Source organism: Pan paniscus, chromosome 5 (genome assembly GCF_029289425.2).
Source record: "Pan paniscus chromosome 5, NHGRI_mPanPan1-v2.0_pri, whole genome shotgun sequence".
Taxonomy (NCBI): Eukaryota; Metazoa; Chordata; class Mammalia; order Primates; family Hominidae; genus Pan; species Pan paniscus.
In genome coordinates, this window is record NC_073254.2 from 30,771,044 (window position 1) to 30,789,896 (window position 18,853).

General features: G+C 39.9%; 1 pseudogene; it reads left to right on the forward strand.

Annotated features, from left to right (window-relative positions):
* Positions 1 to 3,419: 3,419 nt before the first annotated feature.
* LOC100981341 (malate dehydrogenase, cytoplasmic-like) lies at positions 3,420 to 4,461 on the forward strand (annotated as a pseudogene).
* The last annotated feature ends 14,392 nt before the right edge of the window (positions 4,462 to 18,853 follow it).

Sequence of the window (18,853 nt, forward strand, 5' to 3'; positions counted from 1 at the left end):
GGGGGGCAGCAACAATGATAGAATTTTGTTGACTTCTTTGAGTCCTGGTAAGAAAACCCAGTAAGAACACACTCTTATTGTGTCCTGAAAACTGATTAGGTATCATGCTCCCTAAAGAAACAAGACCCTTCATGCTAATTTCTGTCTTACTGCTTCCTCAGGTTAAGAACATCGGGTTAAGGAAGTATTGTATGATGGCAGTCATTTGTTGGAAAAGTACCACTCTGATTTGGTGGAGGTAGGAGGAGTGAGGGCAGGAACAGGGTGTTGATCCCAATATGATGCCAGAGGTTTATTTATGAACCATTTAGACTGTACCTGTCTAATTAAAGACAGATTTTCTCATTTTGGGGGTAGAGCCAGGAGTAGGCATTACCTTCTGCTATGCTGCTAAGGTTATGCTCAGAGTGGGCTTGTAATCATGAGGTACGAGTGAAACACAGTAAACTTAAATGCCACTTTCCATTAGATTGCTAGCAAAAAATGACTAGAGATTCTGTGTTTCACTGCTCCCGGGGGAGTACTGAGCATGCGAGAGGTTGGGGGCATATCCACAAAGCCTGCAGGCAGATCTAGGGGACAAGCTGCACTACCACAAATCTGGGCAGGTACCTCTCAGCAGCAACTCCAGCTGGGCGACTATGTTGTCACCTCAGTCGGCCCTGGAGAGATGGCCACCATGTTCTATTTTTGGAGTCACGTGTCATTGAGAATCCCCAAGCACGAGCAATCCCCTAGTTTTTTCAAAATATATAGCTACACACCAAAAACATTCTTCAGGTTTTAATGTATTACTTGCAACTAAATTCAAACTGCTGCCCTAAATTCGAGTTGGATGGGCCAGCGTGATATTTTAGGCTCACCAGCTGGCTCAGGGTAGTCTGCAAACCAAAGGAAGGCAGGCTTGTTACAAAGCAGCATTATTTGAGAAAAAAAAACAGACCCCCAAAGTGCTAGGATTCTCATAGAGTTAATATCCAAAGTTTCCAGAGTTTCGATGGACATTCCAAGATTCCTGGGTTTCATGGCAAAACCAAATGAGGGTATACTTTCCCCAGCTGTTCATTCTTGAGTACAACCTAAAAATGGCATCATACAGCCAAGCCTCGCCCACTTCAGCCTGAGAGGCATAAAATCACTTCCTGATCAAACCTGTATTAATTCAGAAGCTTCTAGATTATTGAATATCAAGCTTGTCCAACCCACGGCCCACAGGCCACATGCTGCTAAGGATGGTTTTGAATGTGGCCAAACATAAATTCGTAAACTTTCTTAAAACATTATGGATGTTTTTTGCAATTTTTTTTTTTAGCTCATCAGCTATTGTTAGTGTTGCTGTGTTTTATGTGTGGCCCAAGACAATTCTTCTTCCAATGTGGACCAGGGAAGCAAAAAGGCTGGACATGCCTGCTGTATTTTTATATATTTATATATATATATATAAATTATATGAATTATATATATATAATATCTATCTATCTATTTTATATATATATATATATAGTGGGTGCTTAATGCCTGAATCCCTTCTCTGGAGACTGAAGGAAGCAGTAGGATAACCTGGAGAGAATTCTAGGAGTAGCAGATATGGGTTCTTCCACTGGCCCAGAACTTGTCATATGATCTTAGGCAAATGCCTTAAAATCTCTGGGCCTACTTTCTCAGTCTGCACAGTGAAAAATTACATCTGGGTCTCTTAAGAACTGACTCATCTCTAAAACTCTAGGAATATCTCATTGTACTATAGCCCAGAAAAATTGTTTAGCATTCATTTTCGAATCCTATATCTAGAAACATGCTTGAGGCCCCTTTATGTGTTGAGTCAATATTTGCCTAGGAGAAGTTCCACAGTAATATTTTAGAGGGATAGTGACTTAACGCGGAAATGTAGAACTCTTAAGTGTTTCATCACATTACTGTTGTCTTTCACAAGACTGTTTCTTCTTCTTACTTTTACTCTTGAACATTAAAATGTTGTTAAAGATTGTGTCAGCCACGAGGCCACAAGTATGAAGCAGAGTTGAGTTTGCCTGCATGAGAATGGCTTAATGTCACCCCTCTAAAGTGGGTTGTTTTAATCTCTCCACAATTTACAAATAAATTTTGTATTTTACCTAAGCTAGTAGAAAGTAACCATTTTTAATCAGTAACGGGAGTAAAAGTGTACGTGTGTATGTTTACGCACATATGCAAATATATATGTATATATAAAGGCCATGCTAATTATCATCACAAGTTAAAGTACCATATTCCACCTCAATAATGCTTTAAAAATATAAGGCAAAATGTAATATTTATTTAAAAAAAGCTTTAATGGGAAACAGTTCTAAAACCACAAGATATATTCAAGACTACATACTTTTCTTAAATCTCTCCTACCTATCTCATTTCAGACTTCAGTAAACCAGCTCCTTTTTTTTTTTGTTTTGTTTTGAGACAGAGTTTTGCTCTTGTTGCCCAGTCTGGATGGAGTGCAATGGCACGATCTCGGCTCACTGCAACGTCCACCTCCCGGGTTCAGGCAATTCTCCTGCCTCAGACTCCTGAGTAGCTGGGATTACAGGCATGCACCACCAAGCGCGGAAAATTTTGTATTTTTTTTTTTAGTAGACATGGGGTTTCTCCATGTTGGCCAGATTGGTCTCAAACTCCCGACCTCAGGTGATCCACCTGCCTTGGCCTCCCAAAGTACTGGGATTACAGGTGTGAGCCACCAAGCCCAGCCGTAAGCCAGCTTTTCTTTTACTGGTCTTATAGCTTGAAAAATGATTTTGGCTTAAGTTTTCTGGGAGCTTCTGTCCTGAGAAGTTTCCCTACAGTCTCAATATCATGATGACAGTCTCGCATTGAAGAAGACTGCTCTAAGCAAGTCTCGATTCAGAGAACTAGGGATTCTCCTTCCCCAATTCCACACAACACCAGATGTTTTTCAGGGGTGTGTGTGCGTGTGTGCGTGTGTGCGTGCGTGCATGCATGTTTTCCCTCTCTTGTTTTAGCTTAACCAAACAAAAGCAGCAATGCCAACTATTTACTTTCCATTCCAACATATCTAAGTATGGTACAATAAAAATATTTTAACCTGTTTTCTCACAGTAGCTCTAATACCAATCTTCAAGTTATATTCAGCATCTGCCACAAGTCACATTTGTTTTTGATATAGCTTGAATTTACTCATGTGTCTATGAAATGGAATCATTTTTAGCATTTATAGTGTATCATTTACCTGCTGTACAAATATTTTTGCAGCTTTTTGTATGTGCCAGCTACTTTTCTGAGCACTGGGTATTCAAAAAGCAAAACCAAAACCAAATATAAATGTATTGTGCTAAAGGTTGTCACAAGTCAGTTGTGCAGTAGAGGTAACCTGACTCCCTGAGGCTCACTTGGCAAGTGCTAAAATTGTCACACAGTTCCCCGTTATGTCTGAACCAATCCCAGTCCTTGTGACTAGGGCAGCTGGTCAAATCATATATTCACTGCTCTACAGTATTAGAAATGCATCTGTCTTTGGTGAAGACTAGCCTATCATTCTTGTGCCATTGGATATCACCCCCATGCTTGTTGTCCTGAACAGTGTCCTAATGGAACAGCAAGACTGTGCCCTTCCCCTCCTGACAGATGTCATCCAAACAAACAAAGAAGTTGCCTTCAAAGACCTGGATGTGGCCATTCTCTTGGGCTCCACGCCAAGAGAGGAAAGATTTACTGAAAATGTAAAAATCATCAAATGGCAGGGTGCAGCCTTGGAGAAATATGACAAGAGGTTCGTTAAGGTTATTGTTATGGGAAACCCAGCCAATATCAACTGCCTGACTGCCTCCAAGTTGGCTCCATCCATCTTCAATGAGAACTTCAGTTGCTTGACTTGTTTGGATCACAACCAAACTCAAGTTCAAATTACTCTTAAACTTGGTGTGACTGCTGACAATGTAAAGAATATTACATATCTGGGGAAACCATTCCTTCACTCAGTATCCAGATGTCAACCAAGCCAAGGTGAAATTGCAAGCAAAGGAAGTTGTTTATGAAGCTCTGAAACATGACAGCTGGCCCCAGGGAGAATTCATGGCTGTGCAGCAACATGGTGCTGCTGTCATCAAGGCTCAAAAATCATCCAGGGCAATGTCCACTACAAGAGCCATCTCCAACCACCTCAGAGACATCTGGCTTGGAACCCCATAGGGAGAGTCTGTGTCTAGTGGGGTTATCTCTAATAGTGACTCCTATGGTATTCCCAGTCATCATTCTACTCATTCTCTGTCGTATTCAAGAATAAGACCTGGAAATTTGTTGACGCTCTCTCCATTAGTGATTCCTCATGTAAGAAGATGGATCTTACTGCAAAGGAACTGGCAGGGAAGAAAAAGAAACTGCTTTAGAATTGCTTTCCTCTGTCTGACTATAAATCATTTTGATGTTGCTAAATGCCCTAAAGCTGAAGAATCTAAATGTCGTCTTTGACACTAGTACTAAATAATAATACTGCTATGTGTAAATTACTCGTGAAAAACAACATGTTTTGAAGATTATGTGCTTCTCAGTACAGACTTGTGAGTGTCAGTTTATTATCATGCCGTTAATCCTGCATTCTAAATAAAAATATATATTCAAATAAAAAACAATAAAGGCAGTCACAGGTTCCACTCTCTCTGATAGACACTCGTTCCATCTAGATTTTGCTTCTTCTCATTCCCTTCAGAAATAGATCCTAAAATGTATAGAATCCAAGCAATGTGTGAGGTTCCATCCACATCTTCTTACCAGGCCAAGCTACTTTAAAAATATGCACAGTGTTTGTGTGTGCATAAGTAAGATCAAAATTTATCACCATGATTCCAATGTGCAAAAAAATGAAAGATTTTCTTTAATTGACCTTATCTTGCTCTTGTTTTCTAAAATGCTTTATTTTTGTCAACTGAAAAGTAACAAATTTTTTTAACACGCTGTGCAGAGTTAACATGGCAGGCCTGAGATTGCTATCTTTAGAAAGGCCTGCTTGTGAGGTTGGCCCTTGGCTGGTGTCCAGGAATTTGGACTTGGGGAGGGTTCCCACCATTCCCAGAACTGATAAGAAGGACTCACTGTGCCTAAACTGTACAAACAATATGGTTTCTGCCAAACAACCTCTTTCCTTCTGGGCGTCTGGAATTTGGGTATGTGCCGGGCAGCGGTGCCTAGTGACCAGCCCCAAATAAAAACCATAGGTCGTAATCCTCTAATGAGCTTCCCTAGTAAACAACACTTCAGACCTGAGGTCCCAACTTATTGGTGGAGGAGTTAAGTGTGTCCTGTGTGATTCTGGTGGGAAAGGCTCCTCAGAAGCTTGTGTCTGACTTCCCTGGACTTCGCCCCATGTGTCTTTTCCCTTTGCTGTTTGTGCCTGGCATCCTCCTGCTGTAATAAATCTTAGCCATGGGTATGACTCTATGTTGAGTCCTGTGAGTCCCCCTGGTAAATCCCTGAACCTGGAGGTGGTCTTGGGAGCCCTGGACACATATTAATTATTGAGGTGTCCTATGCACCGAGCACTTTTCTAGGAGCTGAGGATATAGCAGTGAGCAAAACAAAAGTCCCTGCCCCATGGATTTTACATGCCTGGGGGGTGAGAGGGTGGAGGAGGAGAGGAAGGAGACAGCCCATATGAAATAGACAAGTAAATTGTGTAACGTGCCTGACGATGTGAAGTGCTGTGGAGGAAAATAAAGCCAGAAAGGAGGTAGGCAATGCTGGATTTGAGGCCTGCCACTTTAAATAGGGGAGTCATAGAAGGCTTTGAGTTAAGATCAGTAGGAGAAGGGGTAGGAATATCTGGGAACAAGGCTTTCTAAGCAAAGGGAACAGCTGGTGCTACAGGCCCTGAGCTGCAAGCATGTTCAGTTCAGGGACAGCAAGGAGGCCAGTGTGGCTGCAGGGCAGGGAGCCACAGGCCAGAGGGATAGAATATGAGACCCAAGAGTACAGAGGGCTGGATCAGGTGGGCCATTGCCAGCTTTCTGGCTTTTATTCTGAGTGAGGCAGGAAGTCATTAGAGGGCTGTGAGCAGAGAAGTGACATTAAAAGATTTGTTTTTAAAAGTATCACTGTGGCTATTGGTGGAGAATACATTCTAGGGTGGCAAAAGCAGAAATAGGAAGGACAGTCAGGGGATTATTGTAATAACCTGGGACTCATGGGTGAATTAGATATGTGATGGGGGAAAAAGAGGGGAGTCGATAATGATTCCAGGGCTTTGAGCCTGAGCACTTGATGAAGTTGCAGTTTACTTTGGGGAAACTGAGGAAGCAGCAGTCTTGAAGGGGAAGGGGAAGACAGAAATTGGATTTTGGATTTTCTTTTTTTTTTTTAAGAGATGGAGTCTCATGCTGTCACCCTGCTGGAGTGCTGTGGCATAATGTTGGTTTATTGCAGCCTCGAACACCACTTGGACTCAAGCAATCCTCCCACCTGAGCCTCCCAAGTATCTGGGACTACATGCACGCACCACCACACCTGGCTAATTTTTGTGTTTTTTGTAGAGACAAGGTCTCCTTATGTTGCCCAGGCTGGTCTCAAACTACTGGGCTCCAGCAATCTTCCCGCCTCAGCCTTCCAAAGTGCTAGGATTACAGGCATTGAGCCACTGCTCCCAGCATGGAAATTTGGATTTTAGATGTGTTAACTTTGAGATGCTTAACAGTCTAGTAAAACCATACAGTTGATATTTCTATTTTGTAGATGAGGAAACTGAGGCACAGAGAGGTTAAATGATTTGCTCAGGGCCACACATCTGAGAAGGTTTCACATCCTCAGTCTGGTTCCAGCATGTATTCTCTCAACCCCTCCACTATACTGGACTTGCAATCTTCTAAGCTAAAATGACTTCCCATGATGCAATAATAGATATACATTAATAACAAATATGTAAATGTTATTCAAATAAGATTAATACAATATAATAAATAACAAATACTTATTTGTAAATATTAGTATTATTATTATTATTTTGAGACGGAGGTTCACTCCTTGTTGCCCAGGCTGGAGTGCAATGGCATGATCTCGTCTCACTGCAACCTCCGCCTCCTGGTTTCAAGCGATTCTCCTGCCTCAGTCTCCCAAGTAGCTGGGATGACAGGCACGCACCACCATGCCCAGCTAATATTTGTATTTTTAGTAGAGACGGGATTTCTCCATGTTGGTCAGGCTGGTCTCGAACTCCCGACCTCAGGTGATCCACCTGCGTCAGCCTCCCAAAGTGCTGGGTTACAGGTGTGAGCCACCGTGCCTGGCCAAACTCCTTGTTTCTAAGACAGATAGACAGGTTCATGGATGGATGGGTGGATGGATCGATGGATGGCAGGCAGATATTGATAGAGATAAGCATGTGTGTGGAAGTGTCATGAGTAATCCCTGCTGCCCAGTCTTTTCATGACTAAAGGATTTATTACCAAAAATGCTGGAAACATTGTTGACTAACAGGTCTCGCTGCCAGCCCTTTTTGGAATTGCCTTAGCTAAAGAGAGCCACCTTGCCTGACTTCATGAACCCTTCCTGGGGAGGCTCATATTCAATGACTGATTGACTCAGGGGTATGAAGGCCTGAATCCCTCATCCCAACTCAGAACTCTAAAGGAACATCCAGCATCAGAGCTCCCATGGGGTCAACTGAGGTCTTTGTGGAGACCGCATCGCAGCCTATCTTCTCCCTGTGCCAATCCTGCTTCCTTCCCTTGCATTCCATAGTAGTTCACCCCTAGAGCGCTCCCTAACAAACGTTCTGCTCACTAATGTCTGTCTGCATTCAGTTCTCAGGGAACCCTTCCTGTAAACTGCATGTGTGAGTGCACACACACACACACTCACATCCTAGCTCTCTGCTGAAAGGGCCTAGAAGTAATGACACTCCTGTAGCAATGAGTACTTCTAGTGCTCAAATATTAGTTTCTAAACATTATTCCCAATTAGCAGGGTATGGTGGCACACACCTGTTGTCAAGGCCACTCAGAGGGCTGAGGTGGTAGAACCACTTGAGCCTGGGAGGTTGAGGCTGCAGTGGGCCGAGTTCACATGGCTGCAGTCCAGCCTGGGCAACAGGGTGAGAGACCCTGTCTCAAAAACAAAACTAAACAACAATTATTCTCCACTAAAAGGAACAAGGGGTTCTTGGAGAAATGGCTGATTCCAGAGTTGGAAAAGAGAAAATAAAAAATGATCCTGAAACATCTTGAACCAGAAAGTAAAGAAGTGTTCAAAGAAGGATGGGGCCATGTCAAAAGAACACAGGAAATAGCTTGAAGGGTTCTCACTGGCCAAATCTTGTGCAATTTGAGTGTCAAAATAATGACAGTAACAAATTATAGCTCACTGAATAACATAAGAATCCATGAGTCTATACTGTGATAAGTAAATAAATGAATAAATAAACGAATAAATCAATGAGAAGGAAAAGCTCTTCACTGTAGTAGAACACCAGCAAAAAATCTAGAAGAAAGGAAGTGATAGTCACCACTCAACAAACCTCATCGTCATGGTTGACTTGGACAAGAATTATCAATGGATGTTAAAAACTACTGGGTGAGAGTTTTGGTGAGGAATGGAATATAATCTATACTACGTAATCTCAAAGTATCTCCCCGCAAAGTACTTATCAGTTACAAGGGGTGAGGGGAAATGCAGAGGGGAATAATACCCTTACTGCAGGGAAACTGGGTAGACAGCATCTTAACTTAGTGATCAAAGTTAACATCACCCATAATGGAATAAATTTACATCCTGCCTCCTGATATCATGCACTGAGAATACAACATCACTTTTGTGGTATTCCTGCCAAAAATGTATTACCTCAATCTAATCTGAGGAAACATTAAGAACACCCAATTGAGAGACATTCTACAAAATAACTGGCCTGTATTTGTCAAAAATATCAAGGTTATCAAGGACCGACTGAGGAACCATTCCAGATTAAAGGCGACTAAAGAGATTTGGCCATGTGTGATCCTGGAGTGGACTCTGGACTGGATTTTTTTCTTTGTCTATTTTATCTTATTTTCACTATACAGGACATTATTGGGACAATTAACAAAATTTGAATAAAGTCTGTAGATCAGAAAATAATATTTTATTAGTGTTCATTTCCTGTTTTAATAAATTATACTGTGGTTATTTTAAGAGAATGTCCTTGTTCTTAGGAAATACATACTGAAGTATTTAGGAATAAGAGGGAATCATGTCTTCAATCTACTCTCAAATATTATATAAAAGTATCACATGCACACAGAAGAATAAAGCAAATGTGGTAAAATGTTAACCGTTGTGGAATCTGGATGAAGGGAATAGAGAACAACTGCTGTACAAAGAACTCTTTGTATTATTCTTGCAACTTTCTGCATGTCTGAATTATTTCAAAATAAATAAATGTTTAAAACGTATAGAGGCAATTATTTTTTATTCTGGTAGGAACAAACATTACCATCTTAACCATTTTTTGGTGTACAGCTCAGTAAGGTTAAGCATATTTCACATTGTTGTGAAACAGAGTTCCAGAACTTTTTCATCTTGCAAAACTAAAACTCTGTACCCATTAAACGACAACTCCCTATTCCCCTCCCCCAGCCCCTGGCAACCATCATTCTACTTTTTGTTTCTGTACATTTGAGTACTCTAGATACATCATGTAAGTGGAATTGTACAGTATCTTTCTTTTTGTGACTGGCTTATTTCATTTAACAAAAGTCCTCAGGATTCATCCATGTTGTAGCATGTGATGAGATTTCCTTCATTTTTAAGGCTGAATAATATTCCATTGTAGACTGCACTTTCTTTATCCATTCACCTGTAGATGGGCATCTGGGTTGCATTCACCCCCTTTGAATATCTTACTTGATTGTCTACAAAATTGAAGATATTCACCACTAGGGAAAAAATAAAGTGCTAGAGAAAAAAATGTTTAAAAGTTTGGGGATGTATATTCACTAAGATGAAAAATTTAAACAAGCTGAATCAGAAAACTAAATAAGTATGCTGGACCAAATTCTCAGTATTCTACTGCTATACATAGATGCTATTTCAGAGTATATGTTATATAGGTTCTGGTGCAATATCAAAAATATTTTTAAATATTGTAATTGGAAAAGTAGAAGATAGTTATACCTACCAAATGATTACAACTGAAGGTGACTTGCCATAGTTTAGAAATGTTGATGTATTTTTCAAAATTATTATAAAGATGATTTAGTATTTTATGTAGCTTTTTAGAATATCTTTTATTTTAACATGGCAAAGGAAATGCAGAAATGATTTTAATATACATTTCCATGCAGTCACTGCATAGATATTTTAAGAGAAGTGATACATTTAACAATTCATTTAAAAGCAGGAAGGAAATATCACTAGAGTCATTATTTGAATAAGTTTTGTGCAGTTGTCATTGAAATTTAATACTTTCTATGTGTCTTTCATGTTTGTAAATCTCTAACTTTGCTGCATCTGGAGGCTGCATTGATAGTTTTATTTTTAGAAATGATTACATTAACCTGGGAGAAACTACCTTAACCAAGCAATTAAGGTTGTCAGTGTCATGTTTCCATCTTGTATCCCTTTATACGACTCAATGAGAATGTCACTTCGGCTCTGTGGGAATCTTACCCAAAACTTATACTTATTATTGAATGTTTCATGAGAAAACATCAGACAAATTCAAACTGAGGGAGAGTCTACAAAAATACCTGACCAGAACTCTTCAAAACTGTCGAGGACATGAAAAAGGGGGAAAGTCTGAGAAACTGTCACAGTTCTGGAGCGACTAAGGATAACCGACAAGTAACATAGTATCTTGGAGGGAATCCTGGAAGAGAAAAAAAACATTAGCGGTGAAACTAGTGAAACCCAAAAGATGTCTATAGCTTCCTTAATAGTAATATACAATGTCAGTTTCTTAGTTTTGATAAATGTATGGCAGTTATAAGATGTTAAATTTAGAGGAAACTGGGTGAAGGGTATATGAAAACTCTGTACTATACTAAATTTACAAATTATTCTAAAATAAAAAATTTAACAGATTCTATTAATATAAATTTATCCATAAGATTGCTAAAATCTAACTTGCTTTGAAAGTTGAACACTTATTCACTCAAAAATATTTAAAGTGCCTCTCTGCTATGTGTCAGTTCAGAAAGGACTAAGTTAGCCCACTGAATACATTATTAAACAGAAGCGCTCAGCTTATTATTAGCCCAGATGGCATCCCATTTTCTACTTTCAAGACCAGAGGGGAGAAAATTTTTGAAAGCTTTTGTTGGAAGTGGAGGAAACCAGATAATGAAACTACAGACATAAAATAACAATCAGTGACGATTCCATTCAAACATGGAGTTTTGAAGAATATTAACTATTAAGAAGTTGGACTGATGACCTGGAAAATAACCTCTGATTGAGGAAAAAAGGCTACACTATTTAGGGCCACATATAACAATCACAAAGATAAAATCCTTTACTTCCTGTCATCTGTATAACTTTAAATTGTATTTAGAAAAGCTATATAATGTACAATTTAAGTCACAATCAGGAAGGCAGCGACTGAAAAAGGAAAGACATTCTTTTACTGAAATAAAGTGATAAAATAGGAGAAGAAAATTCCAGGACTGGCATACTTAGAAGTACATAATTTTAAAACTCTGTGCTTAATCTTAAGATCAGTATTTTTGGGGGTCGGCTGCAGTGGCTCATGCCTGTAATCACAGCACTTTGGGAGGCCAAGGTGGGTAGATCACCTGAGGTCAGGAGTTCGAGACCAGCCTGACCAATATGGTGAAACCCCGTCTCTACTAAAAATACAAAAATTAGCCAGGCATGGTGGCAGGCGCCTGTAATCCCAGCTACTTGGGAGGCTGAGGCAGGAGGATTGCTTGAATCCAGGAGGTGGAGGTTGCAGTGAGCCGAGATCACACCACTGTATTCCAGCCTGAGTGACAGAGCGAGATTCTGTCTCAAGAGAAAAAAAAAAAAGCCAATATTTTTAGCTCAAATCATTTACCATAAGCCAATTTTGCTAATACCTGAGAATACTTTTGTTGTTGTTTTTAAGGTAAAAGTCTAACTAAGCCCACCAATAATGAAATTGCCAAAGTATGTTTAGTGACTTTTTAGTGGTTAGACAGTAAAATGAAATATCATGTAGAAATAACCTCCTATTTAGACCTGTAGTCTATACTTGATCATCTACAGCTATCTACATTGAGTTACATGTTCCATTCATAATCTAGAAATTTTCTTCTGCTGTTCAGCTACTATATTACCTACTTGGATTATATTAGTAGCCAGGACTCTGCTAAATATGTGGCTACCTTGTGAGACAGGCTTACCCTGTGAGAGACCAAGATAGAGGGTTATTTAGGACAGTTGTACCCAATTCACTACAAAAATAAATCAGGTCCAACAACGATGATGAAAACATGGCCCAGGTTAAGTATTTTCTCATATATTCAACAAAAAATAAAGGGAAAAATATAAATTTGAAACCAATAGAATTAAACTCCAAATGAAATAGAGTAATTCCAGTTTTGATAATGAAGTTTCAGAATACATACACTAGCCACAAATGACTTTGACCAATCATCAAGTATGCTTCACTAAAGATGAATATACTAGGGGCAAATTCTTTCTTAGGTAGCAGAAAGAAATTGTGAAAATGATTTTGTATATAACATAACCTAACAGCCTCCTGGCTGGGCTCTGTCACCCCATGCAGTAGCGTGATCTCGGCTCACCGCAACCTCCTCCTCCTGGGTTCAAGCGATTCTCCTGCCTCAGCCTCCCGAGTAGCTGAGATTACAGGTCCCCGGCACCATGCCTGGCTAAATTTTTTGTATTTTTAGTAGAGACGGGGTTTTTCCATGTTGGCCAGGCTGGTGTCAAACTCTTGACCTCAGGTGATCCGCCGGCCTCGGCCTCCCAAAGTGCTGGGATTACAGGCATGAGCCACTGTGCCCGGCCTCTTTTCATGTTTTTAAATTAGTCTCCCCTTTTTGAGGAAACTGAGGCCTAACGAGTTGTAATAATAGCCAGTATTTATTGTAGGCTTTCTGGGTGTCAAGGACTCTGCATAATTTCATTTAATCCTCACCAAAATCAAACAAGCAAGCAAATTCCTCAAAGATTAGGAAACCAAGGTTAAGCCAGGGGAGTAACTTACACAAAATCATAAAATGGCAGAGGCAGGACTCATTCCTTTAACTACAGGACCAAGGAGCATGGCTAATTTTCTGGAAAACTACATGACAGCTTTGTTACAAAGTCTTAAGTTTTCTTCAATTTAACTGAAATCATTTTAATATCTAAAATATTATTAATTCAATATTTAGTTCTCTCCAAACTCCAATTTAGAGTTCAAGGGAGGGAAGGGGGGAAGTAAGATGGAGGAATTGCAGTTGAACTGCTCAGCATCAGGAAGGGGAGAAGCATCTAGAGACCTGCTCTGCTCTGGAGTCACCCCATTCTGGAATAGAAAATTGGGGCTCTGTGGTCACCTCTCTCTCTGAGCAGGCCTGGCTGTCAGGAAACGGTGGGAAAACTTGGGAATTTGGCATCAGTCAGGAAAGAAATTCGGTTTTCACTGGTGACATCTACCAAACACTTAGGGAACAATCAACGCCAATGCGATACAAATTCTTCCAGAAAATGTAAGTGAGAACACTTCCCAGCTCATTCGGTGAGGCCATCACTAGGATCCCGATACCAAAACCAGACAAAGCCATTACAAGAAGAGAACTCTACACAAATATCATTCATGAACGTAGATGCAAATGTGTCTTATGTAGTATTAGATCAAATCCAGCAACACAGAAAAGAACAGTAGGACTGTTTGTATTTGCTTTAAATTTTCATTTTTAATGATTTCTATGCCTAGTGCAATGTCTGTAATCTTTTCTCTTTTCCTTTGCCCAGGCCAGCAAAGGAGGTGGCAAAGCTTCCTTTAATAGCCAATGACATTTCCACAGCAGTCACATGGAGTGGGCAGAAAGCACCCCATTTTCCGTATGACTCTTAGAACAGTGGTCCCCAGCCTTTTTGGCGCCAGAGACCAGTTTCATGGAAGACAGTTTTTCTCTGGCTGCAGGGTGGGGGTAAGGATGGTTTAGGGATGATTCAAGTGCATTACATTTTTTGTGTATTTTATGTCTATTCTTATTACATTGTAATATATAATGAAGTAATTATACAACTTGCCATAATGTAGAATCAGTAGGAGCCCTAAGCTTTTTTCCTGCAACTAGACAGTCCCATCTGGGGGTGATGAGAGACAGTGACAGGTCATTAGGCATTAGATTCTCATAAAGAGCACACAACCTAGATCCCTCGAATGCACAGTTTACAATAGGGTTCATGCTCCTATAAGAATCTAATGCCACTGCTGATCTCACAGGAGGCAGAGCTCAAGCAGTAATGCCAGCGATGAGGAGAGGCCGTAAATACAGATGAAGCTTCGCACTTGCTAGCCTGCTGCTCATCTACTGCTGTGCAGTGGGGGGTTGGTGTTGAGGATCCCTGTCTTAGAACATGTGTTGATTCTATCATTGCACTGCACAGCGCATTATTTTCACACTTGACATTATTTTACTTTCATTATGTTAGGTATGTTGATCTTCTGAACTTTAAGAAACAGAAATTTAAGTATTTCTCCCAATATTTTGCTGATGCTTTTATGTGACCCGTCTCACTTAATCAGAGAACAGGTATTACTCCATTTTACAGCTCAGAAAATTGAGTCTCTGGTTGTGACTTGGCCTTCATATGACTTGCAAGGTCAGCATTAAAATCCACACAAGTGCACTTCTCTGGCCTATGAAGCCGAAGGTTGGCAACATTCACCAATCACATTTGCATTTTGCCTGTGTGGACGTTGCATAAAGAACTTTGAACAAGAACTTGTAGGATGATCTTGCAATGGAATGCGAAATCTTGGAGGCTGAAAACAAATGAACTACTGATTAATTTGGTTCATAAGCTTTCAGAGAAAGCATTGTTTCACTTCTCTCTCAAAATATCTGAAACATTGTCATATTAAAACATATACTTGGTTTATTTAAAATACAGTATATACGCATCCTTCTGTATGAAAATCTCTGTGGCATGATACAGCTTGTTACTCAGGTTAAACACTTTCCTTCCTTTGTATCTGAAATTACGTGTTACTTTACAAGAACCTTGAGGAGGGTACTGCCTTAATATTTGTCCTGGGACATTGAGATGGTATTATTATAATTAGCAAGATTCAAAGGATTTCAGGTAATTAGAGCATATAGTGTTTTAAAAAATAAGAAGCGGCCGGGTGCGGTGGCTCACGCCTGTAATCCCAGCACTTTGGGAGGCCGAGGCTGGCCAATCACGAGGTCAGGAGATAGAGACCATCCTGGCTAACATGGTGAAACCCCGTCTCTACTAAAAATACAAAAAAAATTAACCGGGCTCGGTGGCGGGCGCCTGTAGTCCCAGCTGCTCGGGAGGCTGAGGCAGGAGAATGGCATGAACCCGGGAGGCGGAGCTTGCAGTGAGCCAAGATCGCGCCACTGCACTCCAGCCTGGGCAACAGAGCGAGACTCCGCCTCAAAAATACAAATAAAAATAAAAAAAATAAGAAGAAAGGATTTAGTAGAATTTAAAGAGAGGCAGAACTTCCTAATATCTTTCTAGTAACCTACTTGTCCAAATAAAAATACCTGCTAAACATCATTTGGGGAAATAACCTGAATAGTTAATTAGTATCTTGAATTGACAAAGTAGGCAGAATAATATTAATATTTATCCTTTGAAGTGCAACTAATGGAGTCTCGGTCTATTCATACTGGAGGTTCATATCAAAGTTTAATTTTCTTGGTTAGTTTAAAATATCTCATTAATATTTTAACTAATTCTAAAAAACTGCCACACTTGAATATTTTTAGGTATTATTTTTAGATAACAAAAGCCATGGCCACTCATTAAAATAAAGTTCTAAAATTAAGTAAAGTCAGATAGTTTGGTTTTTGTTTTTGTTTTTGTTTTTTTGAGACAGGGTCTTGCTCTGTTGCCCAGGCTGAAATACAGTGGTATGATCTCGACTCACTGCAACCACCTCCCAGGTTCAAGCGATTCTCCTGCCTCAGCCTCCCAAGTAGCTGGGACTACAGGCGTGTGCCACCATGCCCGGCTAGTTTTTTGTATTTTTAGTAAAGATGGGGTTTCACCATGTTGGCCAGGCTGGTCTCGAACTCCTGACCTCGTGATCCGCCCACCTTGGCCTCCCAAAGTGCTGGGATTACAGACATGAGCCACCGCGCCTGGCCCAGATAGTTCTTTTCTTTAAAATTTCTTTTTGTAAATACCTACCAGCCAAAACAATCACGGCCAACATGAGTGTATGTCCTTCTGCGTTATTTTTCTGTATAGATTTGGTGTGCATTTAATATTCTTGTAATAATATTCTGCTGGTTGTTAAAACTTTATTCAGCAGTGAAGCAATGAGGGAGAGGAGGAGATAAGACATGACCCTAAAGTCTCTGCCAGCTCCATCAGCACCTTGGGCAGGTTCTGTCTGCAATCCGTTCTTTTCTTAGATGATTTTTGATGAGTGAGGGGGTTGTTGAGCCCCCAGCTGCTGTTTCCTCAGAGGCCTGCTTGCTCTTGGGTAAAACATGGGGACAAAGGCTGACAGTGCTTTGAGGTAGGTGCCTACTCCCTTAGGGCTGGAGTATTTGAAAACATCTACACAGGACTCGCTTACGTGCTGCTTACATATTTTTCCTGCCATTGAGTCAATGTGACACTTCATTGCCACAGTAGTCGGGCAGGAGAGCTGCAAACAGAAACACAAACGGGAGAGCTGAGAGGCAGCCAGGCAATGTCCTCAACTGACCACAGTCTCATTATTAAAGAAGATAGAAAGGTTATTTAAGCCAGAGGAATCAAATAGTCCCAGTGGATGAGGGATGGAATAGTGACTAGTGAGCTCCTTTTGTAGTTTACTTCTTTTGGGGACAGCATCCACTGAAGGCTTGCATAGCTCTGAGAAACCTGCAATGTGAAGATTAGGCCAAGGCAAAATGGCCGACTCTTAACAAAGTTGACTTGCAACCCGTGTAATTGGAATTTGATGGGGGGAAAGCGTGGCACAACAAATCAAAGCATAAGTCTCTAACCTCTTGTCCTTATGATCTTCAAATAGGATTCCAGATCTAAAAGCCTCTTATATGACCATGAATTTAGATCTTGCCTAGAAAACAGCAAGAGTGCATGAGGGACATTAAAGAGGAGGTCTGGCTTTTAATAAATCTTTTGTTCAACTTCTCAGTGCATGTTACGTTCTGCTATCTTTGCTTTTACCTTAAAAATGATTATTCGCAAATTGAGGGATATCGTACAAGATCTGTACTCTTCAAAATGCCAATGTCATAAAAGACAAGAAAAGACTGACGAATTGTTCCAGATTAAGGGAGGATAAGGAGACTGACAATCTGAATGCAACACATAATCCAGGAGGTTTTCTTTTACTATAAAAGACACTAATGGAACAATTGGTATAATATGAATACGGTCCAGATATTAGATAATAGTACAGTAATGTGAGAAAATGTTAACATCTAAGGACTCATATGAAACTATATGAAAAGTGTTTGTACTATTATTTTCTGAAGTCCAAAATTCTTTCAGATAAAAAAATATAAATAAAAGCCTTTAATTGTTAAAAAAAAAAAAAGTCTAAGATGGTTTTATTAACATCATATAGGCCAGGTGCAGTGGCTCACTCCTGTCATGCTAGCACTTTGGGAGGCCAAGGTGGGTGGAGCTCGTGAGTTCAGGAGTTCAAGACCAGCCTGGGCAACATGGCAAAACCCTGTCTCTACAAAAACTATAAAAATTAGCCGGATGTGGTGGCACATGCCTGTAGTCCCAGCTACTCAGGAGGCTGAGAGGTGGGAGTATTCCTTGAGCCTGGGAGGTCAAGGTTGCAGTGAGCCGTGATTACACCACAGCACTACAGGCTGTGTGACAGATGGAGACCCTGGCTCAAAAAGAAAAAAAAAACACACACACAAAATATTACAAGGCACCACTGTAAATACCTAGGATAGTTTCAATTATTGATAATATGTGTTTTACTTTTCATGACATACACTAACATTCTAATGGCAAAATATAGTTTTTCAGTTATAATAAGGAACAATCTAACTGGCCTTACAATATGAATATGACCTGGAGCAGCACATCCCATCAGTCATCGGCTAGCAAGAATTGTCTCCGAAGAAAATTCATTTACACAGCAGGATGTCAAATGGATGACAAAGGCAGGTAACATAGGCAAGCAATTTAAAGGAATCATATCATTTTTCCACTGTACATTTGAATATCACTTTTCTTCCACTGTACATTTGAATATCACTTTTCTAAGTATTTTTGCCTTGTTATCTCTTTTTATACTTTGCTTATATATACCATTTTTGGCTTGCCATTTTTCAAGAAAACATTTTCACAGCTAGATGAGATTTTTAAAATATATATTTGAAGCTGGTTAAAAACAACTACAATCTGAGAAAGACCTCTTATTGACTAAAGTGGAGCTTAAAAAGGGCGAGGAGGATTTGGTTTTTCTCCAAATGCCTAGAAATGTAAGTGATGCTTATTTTTAATCTATCGCAATCCTGTATCTAAGACCTTCCTTGGACATCTATGATAAATCAAAATATCTTTATCATGACAAGAACAGTGATATCCACACGGGTGGAATCTTGATTTCATGAGTATGTATTTGACATAATTTATTATGAAAAAGTGCATTAAAACTTTGTATTACAAGTCTTTCCATATAAATTAGACCCCAAGATCAAGAGATTTGGTGTTTGTCTTC